Source organism: Stegastes partitus, unplaced genomic scaffold (assembly GCF_000690725.1).
Source record: "Stegastes partitus isolate 25-593 unplaced genomic scaffold, Stegastes_partitus-1.0.2 Scaffold53, whole genome shotgun sequence".
Lineage (NCBI taxonomy): Eukaryota > Metazoa > Chordata > Actinopteri > Pomacentridae > Stegastes > Stegastes partitus.
The window spans coordinates 579,555-596,489 of NW_007577784.1; the positions used below are offsets into that span (position 1 = coordinate 579,555).

General features: G+C 43.7%; 1 protein-coding gene across 1 annotated transcript in view; it reads right to left on the minus strand.

Moving 5' to 3' along the window:
* The window catches only part of LOC103352827 (plexin-A1-like), a 271,387-nt gene that overhangs the window by 203,789 nt on the left and 50,663 nt on the right, over window positions 1-16,935 (minus strand). The gene's annotated exons all lie outside the window — the stretch shown is intronic.

Sequence of the window (16,935 nt, forward strand, 5' to 3'; positions counted from 1 at the left end):
ACCAACTTCCAAGACAATTAATCCAGTACTTGTTGACGCGTGAACCACATACATCAGCATCATAATGATGAAATATTTCAGTCTGGACCAGAGCAGCAAAACAACCGACTATTTTCATCCACAAAGCCGAGCTGCAAGTGTGCTAGATATCACCTGAGTAATGAGTCCCTCCAACCAAAGGTGTCACACAGAGCTTAAGTCGGATTCACGAGAATTCACAGACGCACACACACACATATGCAGACCGACATTCCCATGACTGGTAATCTCGTTACAGTGCCAGGCGGTAACACGTTCACACTCACAACCCACTGACCTCGTTTACCTCCCACACACTTTGAACCTACGCTGCTAAACTCACCGACGACTTACGCAGTTTCCAACTTCGTCTGATGCAGCGTTCGAAGGTTTTACGGCGCCAGGTAACAAATGGGACGGCAGCCACAACAAAGGGGGTTCTCGAGTATAAACCACACTAAACCCAAAGTGCCGTTTTTTACGAGTGCAGAATGGTGTTTACCAACCTTTAACAACCTTTCCGAGATGATAAAAAATCTTTATGACGCGAAATTCATCGTGAACATTATAGTGAGTAGCATCAAACTGAAACAAGTGACTGCTGGATTTGTTTAAGGGCCAAATATAAATCAACGCTTTTGCACAAATGTAATTGATTTTTGTTTATACTGCTGCTTATGCCTGGAGGTCGTACCGTAGTTTACTCACCTTTTTATTTACCGCAGCATCACTGCAGATAATGCCAGGCTGTAAAATGCGGCTCTTGCTGGCATGAGACCACATGACTAGAGGCTATGAAAGGTTTCATCCTCCTCCATTATTGCTCCAACTGTATTTATGGATAGAAGAGTTTTCTTGCTTCCCAGTTCAATTCACAGCAGGTGGTGAAGCTAAAGCCTCGCGTTCCACAAAACAGTCGCTCACCCACCAAACTCGCGCGCACCTCCAGGCGTATATTTGAATATGATTTCAAGCATAAGCAAATGCAGGTTCATTTTTAATATCAAGCTCGCTTCCTTGACAAATTTCTCTTTACTTTTTGTGTCACCACTTTTCTTTCCCATCCTCCTTTGCATTTCCCCTAATGGCAACCTGTCATTCTGCTTATTTTAGTTTACCACCCGTTCGTCCTCGGTTATAACCTCCGCGTGTCTCTTTACGTCTCCTTTTATTTAGATGGAAAAAGGAACAAAATAGCCGACAAAAGTGGGGATGAGGTTACAGCAGACAGAGGGGCGTAATAACCGGAGAAGATGAGGCTGTGCGAGGTGAGCGCGACGGAGAGTTTTGTAGCATCTTCTGCCAATCAACCAATCAGTGGGATATATTTCTAGCCACCAATTACAGAGGGGGCGACAGCACCAATTTGATCTTCCATTATGTACTAATGAGATCTGGATGAATAAATGGATGGCAGCGGGGAGAGGGGGCGGCGAAGGAGAGGAGGAACTGGCATTTAAAGGAACCTTCCCACAAACAATACAGCTGCTTGTGTCCAAAACACAACGAGCTCAAATACACCGTCGAAACAAATGGTCATCTGCTTCAGCGCAGTTAAACTGGTCCATAACATCATTTATGGGCCGCAATCCTAATAAAAGCAGAATAAATAGCAACAGTTAAGGATTTAAGTGATGTTTTCATAGGATCAGGAGTTACGGCTGGTTCCTATGAAATTATTTTATAGCAACATCTGCACAGAAGACAAGCAGTACCGACGGTGACCTTATCTTCTGCTGAGTTTCTATTTACTGTGCATTAAGTTGGAGAACCAAAAACTACCAGTCAGTAGGAAAGCTGTAGTGGAGTATCGTCATTATGGAATTTCAAACTAAATTCACCTTTAATGCCCAAATTTAAGCCGGCTCACTGGTCACAAATGAATCAAGCAGGAGGAAAAGGGAAAAAAGCAGTCTTGAAGTTTCGTCACCGGATTAGAGATTCTCCTCAGGCGGCTCCGAAACCTTCCGCCACCTCCACCACGACAGAGCCGGGGTGCCGTCTGCCGCCCCGCCCGCTGACAGAGCACCATCCCGGAGGCTGAACTCCTGTCACACCCCAAACTCCCGACTCCTTTGCAGCTCTGGGTCGTGAATAAAAAACATTTTAAAAACGGCATCGGTTCTGAACGTCGGCTGTTGCAGCAGTGACAGCGTCATCATCTGAATGTGACCTGAGGGGCCCGAACGGGGCTGCATGAGAGAGCTCGCATGTGTGAGGGTGCGAGGGAGAAAACTGTCAGCTTAAAATGTGGAGTTGTCAATAGTCATTTGTCTGTTTGTGGGAGTATGTTTCTGCGTTCGGGGTGACAGGTTCCCTTGTATCTGTGTAAGCTGCAGCCAGAAATAAAATTGGGCGTCTTTGAAGTGATTTTGACAAGTCTGACCTCGATTTGAACCATTTATCAACAACGTGGTGAAATCGATGGAGCAGTCGTTCCATCCATGGTCCTCCTGGGGGGTCTACAGATGTTACACGGCCAGATGCAGGGCCGGTCCTGACCAATTTGGTGCCCTAGGCAAGACTGTAGTTAGCGCCCCCTAGCATCACAGTGAATTTCACTCCTAATTTTCATGCAGTAACACAAACTGTATGCATGTATTCAAGCTTTTATTTAAGTATAAACAACACACTAAATGAAACTGAAGAAACAAGTCTTAGCGACACTCCCTGGCTAACTGACGTGTATTCAGGCAAATATTTAACCACAAGCGCCGATGCAAGTCCTCTACCGTCGTCTTCAGACGTTAGCGAACGGTCTTCGCTAACGTCTTAGCTGCTAACGTTAGCAGCTAAGACGCTAACGTAACGTCTTTGCTGCTAAAGGTAGAGAAACTGCATCACCGCTTGTTGATAAATACTTGCCTGAATACATGTCAGTTAGCCTGGCAAGCTTGTGGCGCCCCCCCGTGGATGTTGGCGCCCTTAGCATTTGCCTATACTGCCTATGCCTAGGGCCGGCTCTGGCCAGATGAGATATGTAATTCCTCCTGCAAGTTCTGGAGCCTCCTCCTACTTGGGTGGAAACCTCCAAACATCCAGGAGGTATCCTAACCGGATGGCTCTGAGTCAACGCTGAAGTCATTGTCACTCCCCATTCCCAGCAGTTTCAGCAACGCAATCTCATACAAACTTTTAGCCGTTAACCAGCTGTATAACTCAAATACATTCTATCCCCGCTATATGGACAATAATTTAAGCAGATGCCCATAGATTCGGTTAAATCTATGCATAATATTTGTGTTGTTTTCCTAATTTCATGCGGTTAATCCTGCACGAGCGCCGGAAATCTGATCAGGAATAAGGGCAACTTTAATAATCCCTGCAGGTGATTATCCGCCTCTAACCAATCCCAGCTGCCGCAAGAAACAATGCAGCCACTGTCACTCTTAACCTCTCCTATGTGCACGTCAACAAACACACACACTGAGCACACGCACAGCAGATTAGTACTAAAACATTATGATGCTTCAAGTCCTTCCAAAGCCGGTTGACAAAATCATTTAAAGCTGCAATAATAATAGCAATGTCAACTGGACGGCTGATGGAGTCCATCCGCCTAAAGAGGCAGACCAAGTCCACAGAAGGATGCCAAGGTGGCTCTGTTAACACTGTCTGCATACATGCATGTGTTAAATCATGGCTGTGTGTGAAATGTGTGGAAACTCGCTGAGATGATTACATTCATGTCATGTGAGCCGCAGAACCCTTTGGTGATAGAAATGACAAATGATGCTTTACACTTTGTTTTGCAATAAATTGTCTTGACAATATTCTGTCTAGTCAGCCTATAAATAATGTTTGTTTGGTTCGAAAGGCTGCAGTTAAAATGATTTCTGCCCCTAATGTCCAGTCGTCTACCAGAGATATTATGTCAAACGTTTGGCAGCTTTGTTCACGGAAGTTCTTTGGCTAGATTTTACAGAACTGTGCAAATTAACTACAGGCAGACGATGATTTCTATGTTTGTTGGTGCTTCGTGGACATTTCTGTAGTGCAGGGTTCAGCAACTCACAGCTCTTTCACACCTTTGCTGTGGCTCCTTGTGGCTTTTGAAAATAAATAATGAGGATTTAATTTAGATTTATTTTATTTTGCTAGTTTTAAAAAGTGTAATTCTAAATTTGAAGCTTATGGTGATCTTGTAACATTAAAATAAAACATGTTTAATTGTTTGTTGCTCAAAATATACGCTGATGTGCCACACCCGCCAGCAAGCCCAGTGATGCAAACTTGCCGACTTTCTTTTGTCAAAAGCGACTAGCGACAAATCCAGCGACTCTTTCTGGTGTTTTGGAGACTCTGACGTGAAAACACGTCTCGTTCTGCAGTTACTGTCGTCAGCGAGCAGCGGTGCTGCCGTGAGCTCCTCCCGTCCCAAAGCGCTCACAGGCGGTCAGCAGTCTGGTCAGCAGTCCCAGCTGCAGTCAGCAGGACAACCAGACGTCATTATTACTTTGCTGCAGGTGGAGGATTTAAGTTCAACTTTTTATTTCATATACACAAGGAGGACTCAAACAGACATTGAGTATTTTATTTGAAAGCAACCTTCAATGCATAGTCTTTCTTTTGTTCAGAGTTCAAAATGTTTTTGTTGCATGCAGAAAGAAAATCGTATTTTTTCTGCAGCAGTTCATTGATTTCATAAATGCAGAACACTATAGTTTTTTTTTACATAGCATAAAGAAAACAACGATATATGCAGTATTATCTTCATTTTCGATGTCAGAAGGGTTTTGTGGCTCCTGGTGTTTTCTTCTCTGTTGGAAACGGGTCCAAATGGCTCTTCGAGTGTTTAAGGTTGCCGACCCCGGCTCTAGTGCTATCTTACTCCACTTACACTGACTTCTTGGAACATTTCTCCCCCCAAATGACTTATTTGTTTAAAATTTGTTCCGCTCTCAGGATGAACTTTCCATTTTAAAACAGCAAAAACTTTCATTGTTTTACTTTTAGGAAATAATTCAGTATTATGTCATAAAATGCTGATTGCGGCTCCAGCTAAAGGCCTTTTAGGTTTTCCTTTGGTCCTGCTGCGGCCCATTTTTATCTTCTTTCTACGACTATTTTACAGAAGAATAAAGCCCCTCACTTATTTCAGTTACATTTTGAAGTCTATCAGTGCGTGACTGGTTGTAAACAGCAGATATATATGGTGTGTTTTATGCAGGGGGGGGAAAAAACACACATTTGTCAAACCGTGTACATGCATATGGTGAATGTGGTTGTACGCCAGCCTTGTGTGGTAAGCTTGGGAGGAATGTGGGCATGTGTTGATTCCCTTTTTTTTTTTTGCTGTGGGTGGGCTTCGGTGTGTGTCGTGCCAGGCAGTAAAAAAGCCACCAATCCAGCTCTAAGGGCCCTAATCCCTCCATCCTTCCTATATTTCTTTTTTCACCGGGTCTTTCATTTTTCTGGCTCTCGTGTCGTCTGTTTGCTTGAAACGTTTTGCCTTCGGGGTTGAAGGGGGGGAAAGAGGCACATGGTTAGAAATAAACCAAAAAGGGAAATAAAGGAAACTGGAGAATGAAACAAAGGCGGCAATGAAAGAGAGAATTTCGAGCGCGCAGACGAGGGAAGTTTTTTGCCCTACGGAGACAGGAAGTTCAGCGCCAGTAGAGACGAATGGAAGAGACGGAGGGAGGGCAGAAGACAGAGCGAGGAGAGATGGAAACGGCCCAGTGGAAACCATGATGTCATGATTAGTGAGGTGCGACCATCCTGCAGTCACATTGGCACCACATGGACGCCAGTGGAAAGCGCGCTCACACTAAACGTCTCTGTCTCTGCCTCTAACCGATCGCAGCTGCGGCAAGAAACAATGCAGTCATTGTCACCCCTAACCTCCCCTCATGTGCATGCAAACACATAGGCGGACACGTATGCAGCACATGCACAGCAGATAAAAGCTGCAACTGAGCAAAACATGACAACAATGTTCATCCACTTTTTTTTAAAAACTAATTTTTACTTTCCCAGCAGTGATGCAATCCGCAAACCGGCGAAATGTTGCATCGTGAGCATCAGGATGGAAATTTAGGAGTAGAAACGCTTCATTTTTTTTTTGTCTCAGCGTGAAATAAATCCTCCTATATCTGACGTTCTGTCTGTGACAGATTAAATAAAAGCCTAAGTGAAGTTTCAGTGTATTCTTTCCTCCCTATTAATAGAAAAAGACACACATGGTGATTAAAACCAACACTGGCAGCTCCGAATGAGCTCGTTTCTCAGCCTCCTGGGACTCCTGGGAGGATAGAAAACAAGCTACATGGGCGGGGGGGAGACTAAACTCGAGCTAAAACCCGGCGCTCGGAAACAGAAGAACGACAAGTTAACTTGTTAAAGGTCAATTATGAAAGGAGGGGGTGGGAAGAGAAGCAGGAAGGAGGAATAATACGAAAAGGGAAAACATATTGCAAGCAGCTTTGATAATAACAGGTCAGGAAAAAAAGAAAAGACATGTTATCAGCTTATAGATTAGAAGTATGGAATCAATCAGCATGATGTCTCGTCACTGGTTGCAGCTAAAAGATCTGTACGACTTAAATGTTCTCACAGGTCAACTTCACATTGGTAGAAATGGAAAATGGAAGCTCTTCTTCTGGTTTGCTATTTGGCAACAAGACCTCCAAAATGTAAACACGCTAAATCTATATGGTCAAAGTCAGAAAACAACAGTGGTCATTGGTAAAAGGAACCAACAATAGAAAGTAAACAGCGGACTCCCGTTTCAAAACGACCACATCTTTGTTGTTTTGTACCAACTTCCTCCTTCACTCTGGATTTGATTGTAATGCAGACATATGAAATATGTCCATGATGTACTGTAGTAGAGGAACTACACTGTGGCTGTTTAAATGTATATGTGTTCTGTGGGCATCTCTGATAGTCCTGAACCTTAAAGGTCTGATACTGTGCCCCTTTTTCAGCAAATCTCTGGCAGCTTCACATTTCCCTAAAATGTGTTTTTCGAGTTTTTCCGCTCAAAATACTGCAAAGATGGTTTATTTTACCGTAACACTATAGCGTCTGGTTTTAGTCTTGTTCTAAACAGGCTGTTTTAGTGTCTGCAGCTTTAAATACAGGAGAGGTTCTGCTGTCTTCACCCGCTTCAGGAAGAAAACTCTCTCAGCATCAGTGATTGGAGCAAAACAGGAGGCCGAACAGCAGCCGACATACATAAAAGAGTGTGAGACCAGGACTTTCCATCACCCCTAGTTTTCTCTCCGAGTGATCATTTTTACCAAATATCCCCAAATTCACAGCATTTTAGGAGTCCAGAGCTGCAGCTAGTAAGTGGCTCTGGATTTTAAAGTGGACTAATGGACTCTATTTCAATCACATCCAATCCATTTCATACCTGTTTCATTGTCTGACAACAAAAATCAAAGAATATCTGATGTAGAGCAGCTTTTTGGGGGGGATTCGGCTGTGTTAAAATACAATATGTGTGAGCACAGGGAGCAGGAGAGAAGTGAACACCAGCCGAGTTTAGGTTGCAGAGCTCAGGGCCTGAGAGGATAGCATCCATCCATTATCTATACTTAGTCCTGACTAGGGTCATGGGGGGCTGGAGTCTATCCCAACTGACACACTGGACAGGTAACAGACAACCAAGCACACTCACATTCACACCTACGGACAATTTAGAATCACCAATTAACCTCAACATGTTTTTGGACTGTGTGAGGAAGCCTGAGAACCCGGAGAGAACCCACGCTGCACGGGGAGAACATGGAGACTCCATGAGAAGATACCATTAAAGCTAATATTCGGTAAATTAGCTGAGACAAAGTATTTTCCTGTTGTTGTGGGGACCAAGAAATAAAAGTGATCCACGGCATCCTAAGTTGCCCAGATGCTGGAAGTGCATGAAGACTTGCGTTCACTCTTGCAGTCAACAGCAGAATATTTGGTGAGCTTTTCTCAGAAGCAGCTCTGGAAAGTAAACTGTGAGGCAGCGACTTATTCTAAATTGCTCACACGGAAGCAGTGAGGGGGNAAAGGTGTACGGTCACGTGGCGATGTGACATGAACTGTGAATAACGGTTAAGCTGTTTGCTGTCTTTAAACTGCACCTGCTTTACAGTGATGTCACCTCTACAGCTAAAAAACAAGCAAAAAAGAAAGTGGATTAATTTACCAGTGGACCAAATAGGGAAATATAATTTGGTTTTTAATTGCTCATGCCATGACAGCTACAGGTCTCCTTGGAGAGTCGCCACTCGTGATGCTCCACTATTCCATATATATATATAAAATAATCCATAATTCAGAGAATAAATGATAAAAAAAACAATGCTAGTCAAAAGATTTGTGTGCAATAAACATAATCAGAAGTTGCAGCCCTGATGACCTTAGCCAACATGTGTACTAATATGTGGAGGTCCAGCAAATCAAAGTGTTAATTCTGCATGTTAGGATTAGAAAACATGGGACGAGTCAAACATCATGATTCTTACTTGTATGAACTTAGTGTGGAGGGAAAAAGGACAGACGATCATTCCTCTACCAGTACTCTGTAAACAGTATAGTGCCTTTAACTTAATTTCTACTTGTCTTCTAATTTGCTTACACTCAGTTTCCTGCACCCGCCGCCCACGTCCTGGTGCTGGCTCGCCGTCAGCGGCTAAATCTGACGCTTCCAGACAGATGCGGCGCAGACAGACTCACAGACAAGAGATTCCTTTCTCAAATCTTGCTTTGATGACATCATACAATTCGCCAGCCACAGGCGGCAAAGTTCTGGCTAATGAGCACAAAAAGACCTCCCCAAAACAACAGCCACTGTTTATCCGATCTGCTTCAAATGCGACATTTCCTTGATTCCCCGCCTGCCGGGTTTGAAGCTGGATCTGCTGCATCGTTGTCAAGATGTGCAAAGAACAGACACGCAGATTTGTTGAGTTCTGGTTTGATGTGCATGTTTTGGCAGCGGCAGGCACAAAGACTCGTCGGTACCGTTCATTTTAAGGCTCGGATCGTCTATCTAGGAGCTGTCGACATCGATTCTGTCATGTCGAGTTTAGATTCTGATTGCTGCGGATGTGCGATGAGGTTATAAGAAGTGTTAAAGCAGAGGCCACCATGACTGAAAACACTGGAGCTGTTCATGACCTCCAGCCAGCGTTCTTATACAAGGTTATTAATTAATGGGACAGTTAATAAATGTTAATCAGCAGAGCATTCGTGTAGCTGTGCACTTACCACACCTAAAGTCTGAACTGTGTACAAGACTTGTATAAAGATTTTTTAATATTTTGTATTAAGTATTGTTATTATTGTTGCTGTTGTTGTGATTTTGAATGATTTTGATTTTGAATTTGAAAGCTGTTGTTGTTGTTGTTGTTGCTGATTTTATGTTGGTGTTGTTTTTTACTGGTGTAGCAATTTCCCTGAGGTCTTGTACCGAAGGGATTAATAAAGTTTTATTCTAATTTGAAGCACTCTGAACTTTCTGGAAAAGGAAAAAAAAAAACGAAGCTTTTCATAGATCAGTGAAACTATGGTGCACTGACTGTGTGACAACTGATGAGTTGTAAAGGTTTGATTGAATTTGACAACACATGACACAGGTCTTTTCTTTATTTTAATCAAATAAAATCAGCTTTTTATGTTTTTTAACGTGTTAAGACCTGGTGTCCACATGCATGGACATCACATTTTGGGTTATATTACCACAGTAGTTAATCTATTATTATTATTATTGTTATTATTATTGTTCTTCTTATTGTGGTTGTTATTTATTTTTGTATATTTTTTCTTTTTTAATATTTTTTTAAATATTTTTTTTAATATATATTCTTTTTTTAAAATTTTATTTTCTTTATATTTTTTTTATTTTTTTATTCCTCTTTTCTATTTGATCAGATCAGATTCTTTATTTTACTCAAAAAAAAATCCATTTTTAATTTTTTTCTTTGTTGTTGTTGTTGTTTTTTGTTTTCTTTTAACCTCTTAAGACCTGGTGTCCACATGCATTTTTATTATTGTAATATTATTATTATTAGTAGTAGTAGTAGTAGTAGTAGTAGCATTGTCATTTATTTATTTATTTTATATATGTTGTTTGTTTATTTATTGTATATTTTTAAATCTATTTTATTTTCTTTATATTTTTTATTTCTCTTTGCTATTTGATCTGATCAAACAGCAAAGAGAAATTTTTTAAAAATGCATATCAAACAAGAGCTCGGGTCTTAAGAGGTTAAATTAAACTTACATTGTTAGAAACTACACTGCACCAAGGAAACTGTTGAATCTGCCATCAACTACTTTTTTTACACTGAAATCAACAGAAAAAAGAAAGAAAAAAAAGAAGCAGTGACACCTCTTTTTAAGGAAAAGTAGAATGTCAAAGCCCGACTACNTCCTTGAAATTTCTTGGCAATCCAAGGATATCAAGACATTTCGACAAAAAACAAAAAAACGGAGACACTTGCGTCCGTTCGTCCTTGATGAGTTGCACTCCGTAACAACTCCAAAATGCCGCTGATAGACGCTTCTGATAGCAAATCCATCAGTAAACACGACTGGATTTGTCCCACAGAGGAATGGGCGTCCAGTGGGTGGACTTCATTAAACGCTCGGCTGCTCCTCTCCAGAACACGGGACAACACGCATGAACGAACACACACACACACACACACCACATGTGCATGAAATGATGCATGTAGAGACACGTAATGCGCTCCAGAGACGGTGACCGTGACTCCCGCTCGGCGGCGTGCTTCATCGCGAGCCGTCGCCACACCCACCTACCTTGACCCGAGACTGTACCGGTGCAGCGCAGAAGGTCTCTCTTTATTTCTTCTCCCCTCCCCGCCCCGTCCCATTCCCTCCACGAGCACGTTATTAACCCCCGTGGAACCAGCGGGAAGGTGATTCACCTCCGTTAAGATAATGTCGCCCGTCCTCACCTCATGTGTTGGCTAATGGAGCCTGGAGGGCTGGCTGACGTAGGGCGGTGGGGATATTTAATCTTGGAGCAAAAATGGCTCACCGGGTGTAAAATGAAAATAAAAAAAAGAAGAAGACACTGGGGTTCAAAGAGTTAGTAAAGCAAACATAACGCGCATTACGGATTAATGCATGCATTCGAAGCGAGAAGAAAACGAGCGCATTCGACACATTTCAAGTTCATAACTATAATTTATACGCTCTCTGTATTTACACACACGGTATAATTAACTTCATTTTACGACCCAAGGTGGCTCCTGTCATTAGGTGACGCTCTAAATGGATTGTGGGAGTTGGAGTCTGCCAGCAGGGGCGAGCGCTGGGTCCTTTTAGCCCGCGGTGACCTGTGATCCATGGAGACCTGGCAGAGTTTTTTAGCCGTTAACGCCGCTGTTATAAAGCTTCTAACGTCAACCGCCTCGCTCGGCTCTTTTCTCCGCCGCACTTCTATTTAACCGGAGACGTCTCTCGCTCTCTCTCTCTCTCTCTCTCTCTCTACACTTTCCTCTCCTCGTTCTCTCTCCTCCTCTCTTGCCAATCTCCCTCTGTCACATTTCTCATCTGCTCCCTCGCTCCAGCATCCAACCATCGCTCCCTCTCTCCTGGCTCTGCTGCCCTCACTTCCTTTCTCTGTCTCATCCATCTGTCTGCTTTTAATCTCTCTCTCTCTCTCTCTCTCTCTCTCTCTACACTTTCATCCCTCTCTCGTCGGGCGCTGCTGAGTGACAGTACAGTTAAACTGTTATTGGCTCCTGCAGAGGAAGCAAAGCAGCAGTGCAAAAAAAAAAAAAAGACAGTGTGTTTGTGTGTGTCGCCGCACACTCGGTATATAAAAGTATATGATTCAAATGAATTATAACAACCAGTGAAATGGCTACAAGGCGCTGGGAGTGGAAGGAGGCTGGAGTGAGGGGTGGGACTGGTGTGTTAAAAACATGAGGGTGGGACATGATGGCAGGATTTCCAGCCAAACCAATGAAAACACAACCCCGCTTGGTGTTTTCTCAAACACCCGCTTCCACTCCAGCATTGCAGCTTTTTGCAAAAGCATCCTCTGCATTACCGAAACGAGGTTGTGAAATTCATTCATAGCCTTTAATTTCAGCATTCTGTGTCGTTTCATTCATAATGAGATGGAAGTCGGCGAGTCCAGCCAGGAAGCGACAGTGTGTTTAAGTGAATTGGCTTATGTAGGCTAAGCGACTGCCTGGAAATGAAACTAATGTGCGAGTATTAATTTCATACCGACGACGGTAAAACACATTAAGAGATTAAGGGAAGAGTTAGGTAATATTAATGAAGCCTGTTTACTCCGTAATGGAGGACCCGGTTTAGCCGCTGCAGTAAAAGCAGTGATTTAAACGGCACCTCCTGTTAAAGTCAAGTTGTTAGCGTGTCCATATGGTTGCTTNGGGACGATGCTAATTGTTAGCTCGACAACCGTTAGTTCCTCGGTGAATACTTAGAGGTTGAATAAAATGTTTACCGGCTTGTAAAACTGGGAGGTTATCGAGTTCAGGGGGGGCGAGAGGAACGGCAGTAATAAGCGTCTTCAAATTCCCACAGCTTTAATTTTCACATCTCCAAGTTTTTAGGACACACAAAACACAATAAAAATGGACTTTCAACAAATGGGACCTTTAATACATTTGTATTAAAAGCATGAATTATCAAAGAATTAAATAAAAGCAGCGGCTGGGACTCACCGCATTTGCATAAAAATTTTCCTTTTTGTGTTAAAAGCATATTCTCATTTTCTAATGTGCTGCGCCAATGAGTAGTTTGTCAATTGTTTGTACAAATGTGCATTTTTAGCAGTAGTTAAGTCACAAGGCTGTAAAGGAGGGAAAATGAATTACGCTGAATTTGCATTACATTTGCCTTTCATTAAAGCCGTTAATGTTTCTGTTTTATTCCATTAAAATGATCTATTTTAATAACACTAAGCCCTACATCAATTAGACGCTACTTAGCTTGACACGTAATGTGAAGTTATATTATGAAGACGGATGCTGGCCTAAAAAGTTGGATAAACTCTGCACTGCAAACCCGAAAAAAAAGTGCGTAAACAGGTCGCGGATCAGCGGCGCTCCTCACAACAGCACGCTCATTAGGACTTCGAACAGAAACGGAGACAGCGGAGCGGAAACCGGACTGACCCTAAATCCACAGAACGGCGCCGAATCAGGCACGACGGGCAACCCGAGGAAAAACTGGCTGTTTTGCAATTACAGCAGAGGAAAAGAAAAAAAAGGAAAAAGATAAGACGAATCAGCGGTGCGGCTCTCGTTGTACGCGAGAGGGAACGGAGGGGGAAAAGCGAAGCGGTTATTGTTTAGATATGTTGCTCTGTAATGAATGCAATTTCGTTTTTGTCACAGTCTGCGTCAGCAATGCACGGAGTCTCAGCGTCACGCCAATAAAGCGCTCGCCAAATTCATGTGAAGACAGACAGTAGGGACAGGCAGAGACAGACTTTGTGTTTTCCATTATTACCAAGATGAAAAAGCTGCAGCGGAGAGCAAGCTGTCCGGGCGACGCTGGCAACTCCTCGCAGGAAGACGCTCATTAATACAGGAAGCTTGAATGAGCTGAAGCCTCCTGCTACTTCGCCGCTAACAAACAGGAGAATCAGGCCGAACACCTGCTTCGTATTCTCCGCAGAGTAATGAGAAAGTCGGCCTCACTCCACTTCTCTCCACGTATCTCTCTCTCTCTCTCTTGGTCATTCGATTCAATCAGCGTGCTGAGAGAGACGGATGAGATCAGAGCTTTGACCTCTACTCATGAGCAGTCATCTCAAAAAAACACACACACATGCACACACACACACACGCCGTTCAAGACAAGAGGTCTATTTGAGAAAATGACATCATCATCAGCCACCGTGTCACCGAGGTCAAGGCTTGCTGGAACCCGTCTCATCACGGCGGAGATTATCCCGGCGAATGGTTATTACACACCTTATGAGGGATTGCAACGACTACAGATACACCCCTCAGCCAACTCCTCCCACCTCCACCCCCCACCCCAACCCGAGCTGGATTGATAGCGCGGCCCATTACTGATAGATGGATGAAGCAGATTATGGAACGCTCCATTAGTGTCACTTCATATAGGTGGGCGAGGTGTGTGTGTGTGTGTGTGTGTGTGTGCAGGCGGCAGCAGCGTTGCACAGGAGACAGAGAAAAGTGTCTGGAACAACCTGGCACTTGTCACTGATTGTAGTGGTGGCAATATGGATCTTAAAGGTTATCCGCTGCAGAACCGTCGAGATGCTGCGACTCCCGACATCTGATTGTTAACGCATAGATATTTTAAGCCTGCTTAAAATGCATATTTCACGCAGATGTATCACACGTCAAATTTTACACTTCTTCCAGGAAACTCGCGAATGTCGCGACTGCGTTTTCAAAGACTTTTATTCTCGTCCGCCTTTTGCTGAGAAATAGTCTCTCAAGTGGAGTCTTTGCAACAAAGAGCCGCGTCAATCATTCAAACTTAAATGTAAAATCAGGTAAGATGTTGCCAGAAGGTGAGGAATGCAGAACACTCAATTAACCTTATTCTCTGAGGAGTTAGTTCAATTTAAAATCTTCCAAGTCTGAACCTACAAATGGCACATGTGCAAGACTGATGCTAAAATTTAAAAAAGCATTTCTCAGGTTTGTTTTAGGTTGAGCTGTGATTGGTTATTTGCATCCTGGGAATAAAACACATAAGAAAACAAGACTAATATTGCTCTATGGCTTTATGTTCGTCATGCTAAGTGTTGAGCATGCTACCATGATGTGTTGCCGTCATGTCTGCCGTGTACGCTTGTTTACAATGTTAGGGTGATGATATCTGCTAATTATAGCGAGAAGATGATTGCTTACAAACCAAAGCACTGAACAATGTAATGATGAGACCCAGACCCAGGCTAAAACACCAGCTATAGACACTTGTCAGATAGAATCTTCTATCGTTTACCTAAAGGCCGTGCCCCCATGGAAAAAATGAAGACAAAAAGCTGAGTTTCATGAACAAGCTCCTACTCCGTCCCTGACACATAACAGCCCACCATATCCCTTGATAACGAGGCCCTTCTTCCCTCCATGGATCTCCCCTGGATGCCTTGCAGGTATCTCAAGGTACGCTAGCCCATGGCATCCTGGACCTCCCCTCACCTGCTGACCTCTCCTGGTGGGAACCGGCTGTTGCCCTTGCAGGTGGACTTTGAGGTCTATACACAACCCTGTGACCACTAAGTGATTCACTCTCAGCGGCCTGCTTCAAGACCCAGCAGACTTGATGTCTGGGTGGAGACCAGTGCAGGTTCCCCGTCCAGACCAGGAACCTTAACCTCCACTCTGGTCTCTGCCCGTCTTACTTGCGTTCTTTATTTGACATGTATGATGGTGAGATCATCCCTTTATTCTTATTTCTTTTACGCATGTTCATTATTGTTGTGTTACATTAAAATTATTACAAAATTTTAAGTGACTAGATTCAAAATAAACTAAATATTTACAGACCTTTACTCAAAATGAGACATTAAAGGTTTGCACTAAAACTATTTATCTTGACAGACTTCTCAGCCCTGATGGGACTAGATGAAAATATCGTTTTCATAATTCCAAGGTTACTCCAATTATTAAAATCCTGACAAAAACGAACCTCCATCATTAAGACCGCTCCTCTGTCCTTGAAATTTCTTGGCAATCCAAGGATATCAAGACATTTCGACAAAAAACAAAAAAACGGAGACACTTGCGTCCGTTCGTCCTTGATGAGTTGCACTCCGTAGCAACTCCAAAAATGCGGCTGATACACGCTTCTGATAGCGAATCCATCAGTAAACACGACTGGATTTGTCCCACAGAGGAATGGGCGTCCAGTGGGTGGACTTCATTAAACGCTCGGCTGCTCCTCTCCAGAACACGGGACAACACGCATGAACGAACACACACACACACACACACCACATGTGCATGAAATGATGCATGTAGAGACACGTAATGCGCTCCAGAGACGGTGACCGTGACTCCCGCTCGGCGGCGTGCTTCATCGCGAGCCGTCGCCACACCCACCTACCTTGACCCGAGACTGTACCGGTGCAGCGCAGAAGGTCTCTCTTTATTTCTTCTCCCCTCCCCGCCCCGTCCCATTCCCTCCACGAGCACGTTATTAACCCCCGTGGAACCAGCGGGAAGGTGATTCACCTCCGTTAAGATAATGTCGCCCGTCCTCACCTCATGTGTTGGCTAATGGAGCCTGGAGGGCTGGCTGACGTAGGGCGGTGGGGATATTTAATCTTGGAGCAAAAATGGCTCACCGGGTGTAAAATGAAAATAAAAAAAAGAAGAAGACACTGGGGTTCAAAGAGTTAGTAAAGCAAACATAACGCGCATTACGGATTAATGCATGCATTCGAAGCGAGAAGAAAACGAGCGCATTCGACACATTTCAAGTTCATAACTATAATTTATACGCTCTCTGTATTTACACACACGGTATAATTAACTTCATTTTACGACCCAAGGTGGCTCCTGTCATTAGGTGACGCTCTAAATGGATTGTGGGAGTTGGAGTCTGCCAGCAGGGGCGAGCGCTGGGTCCTTTTAGCCCGCGGTGACCTGTGATCCATGGAGACCTGGCAGAGTTTTTTAGCCGTTAACGCCGCTGTTATAAAGCTTCTAACGTCAACCGCCTCGCTCGGCTCTTTTCTCCGCCGCACTTCTATTTAACCGGAGACGTCTCTCGCTCTCTCTCTCTCTCTCTCTCTCTCTACACTTTCCTCTCCTCGTTCTCTCTCCTCCTCTCTTGCCAATCTCCCTCTGTCACATTTCTCATCTGCTCCCTCGCTCCAGCATCCAACCATCGCTCCCTCTCTCCTGGCTCTGCTGCCCTCACTTCCTTTCTCTGTCTCATCCATCTGTCTGCTTTTAATCTCTCTCTCTCTCTCTCTCTCTCTCT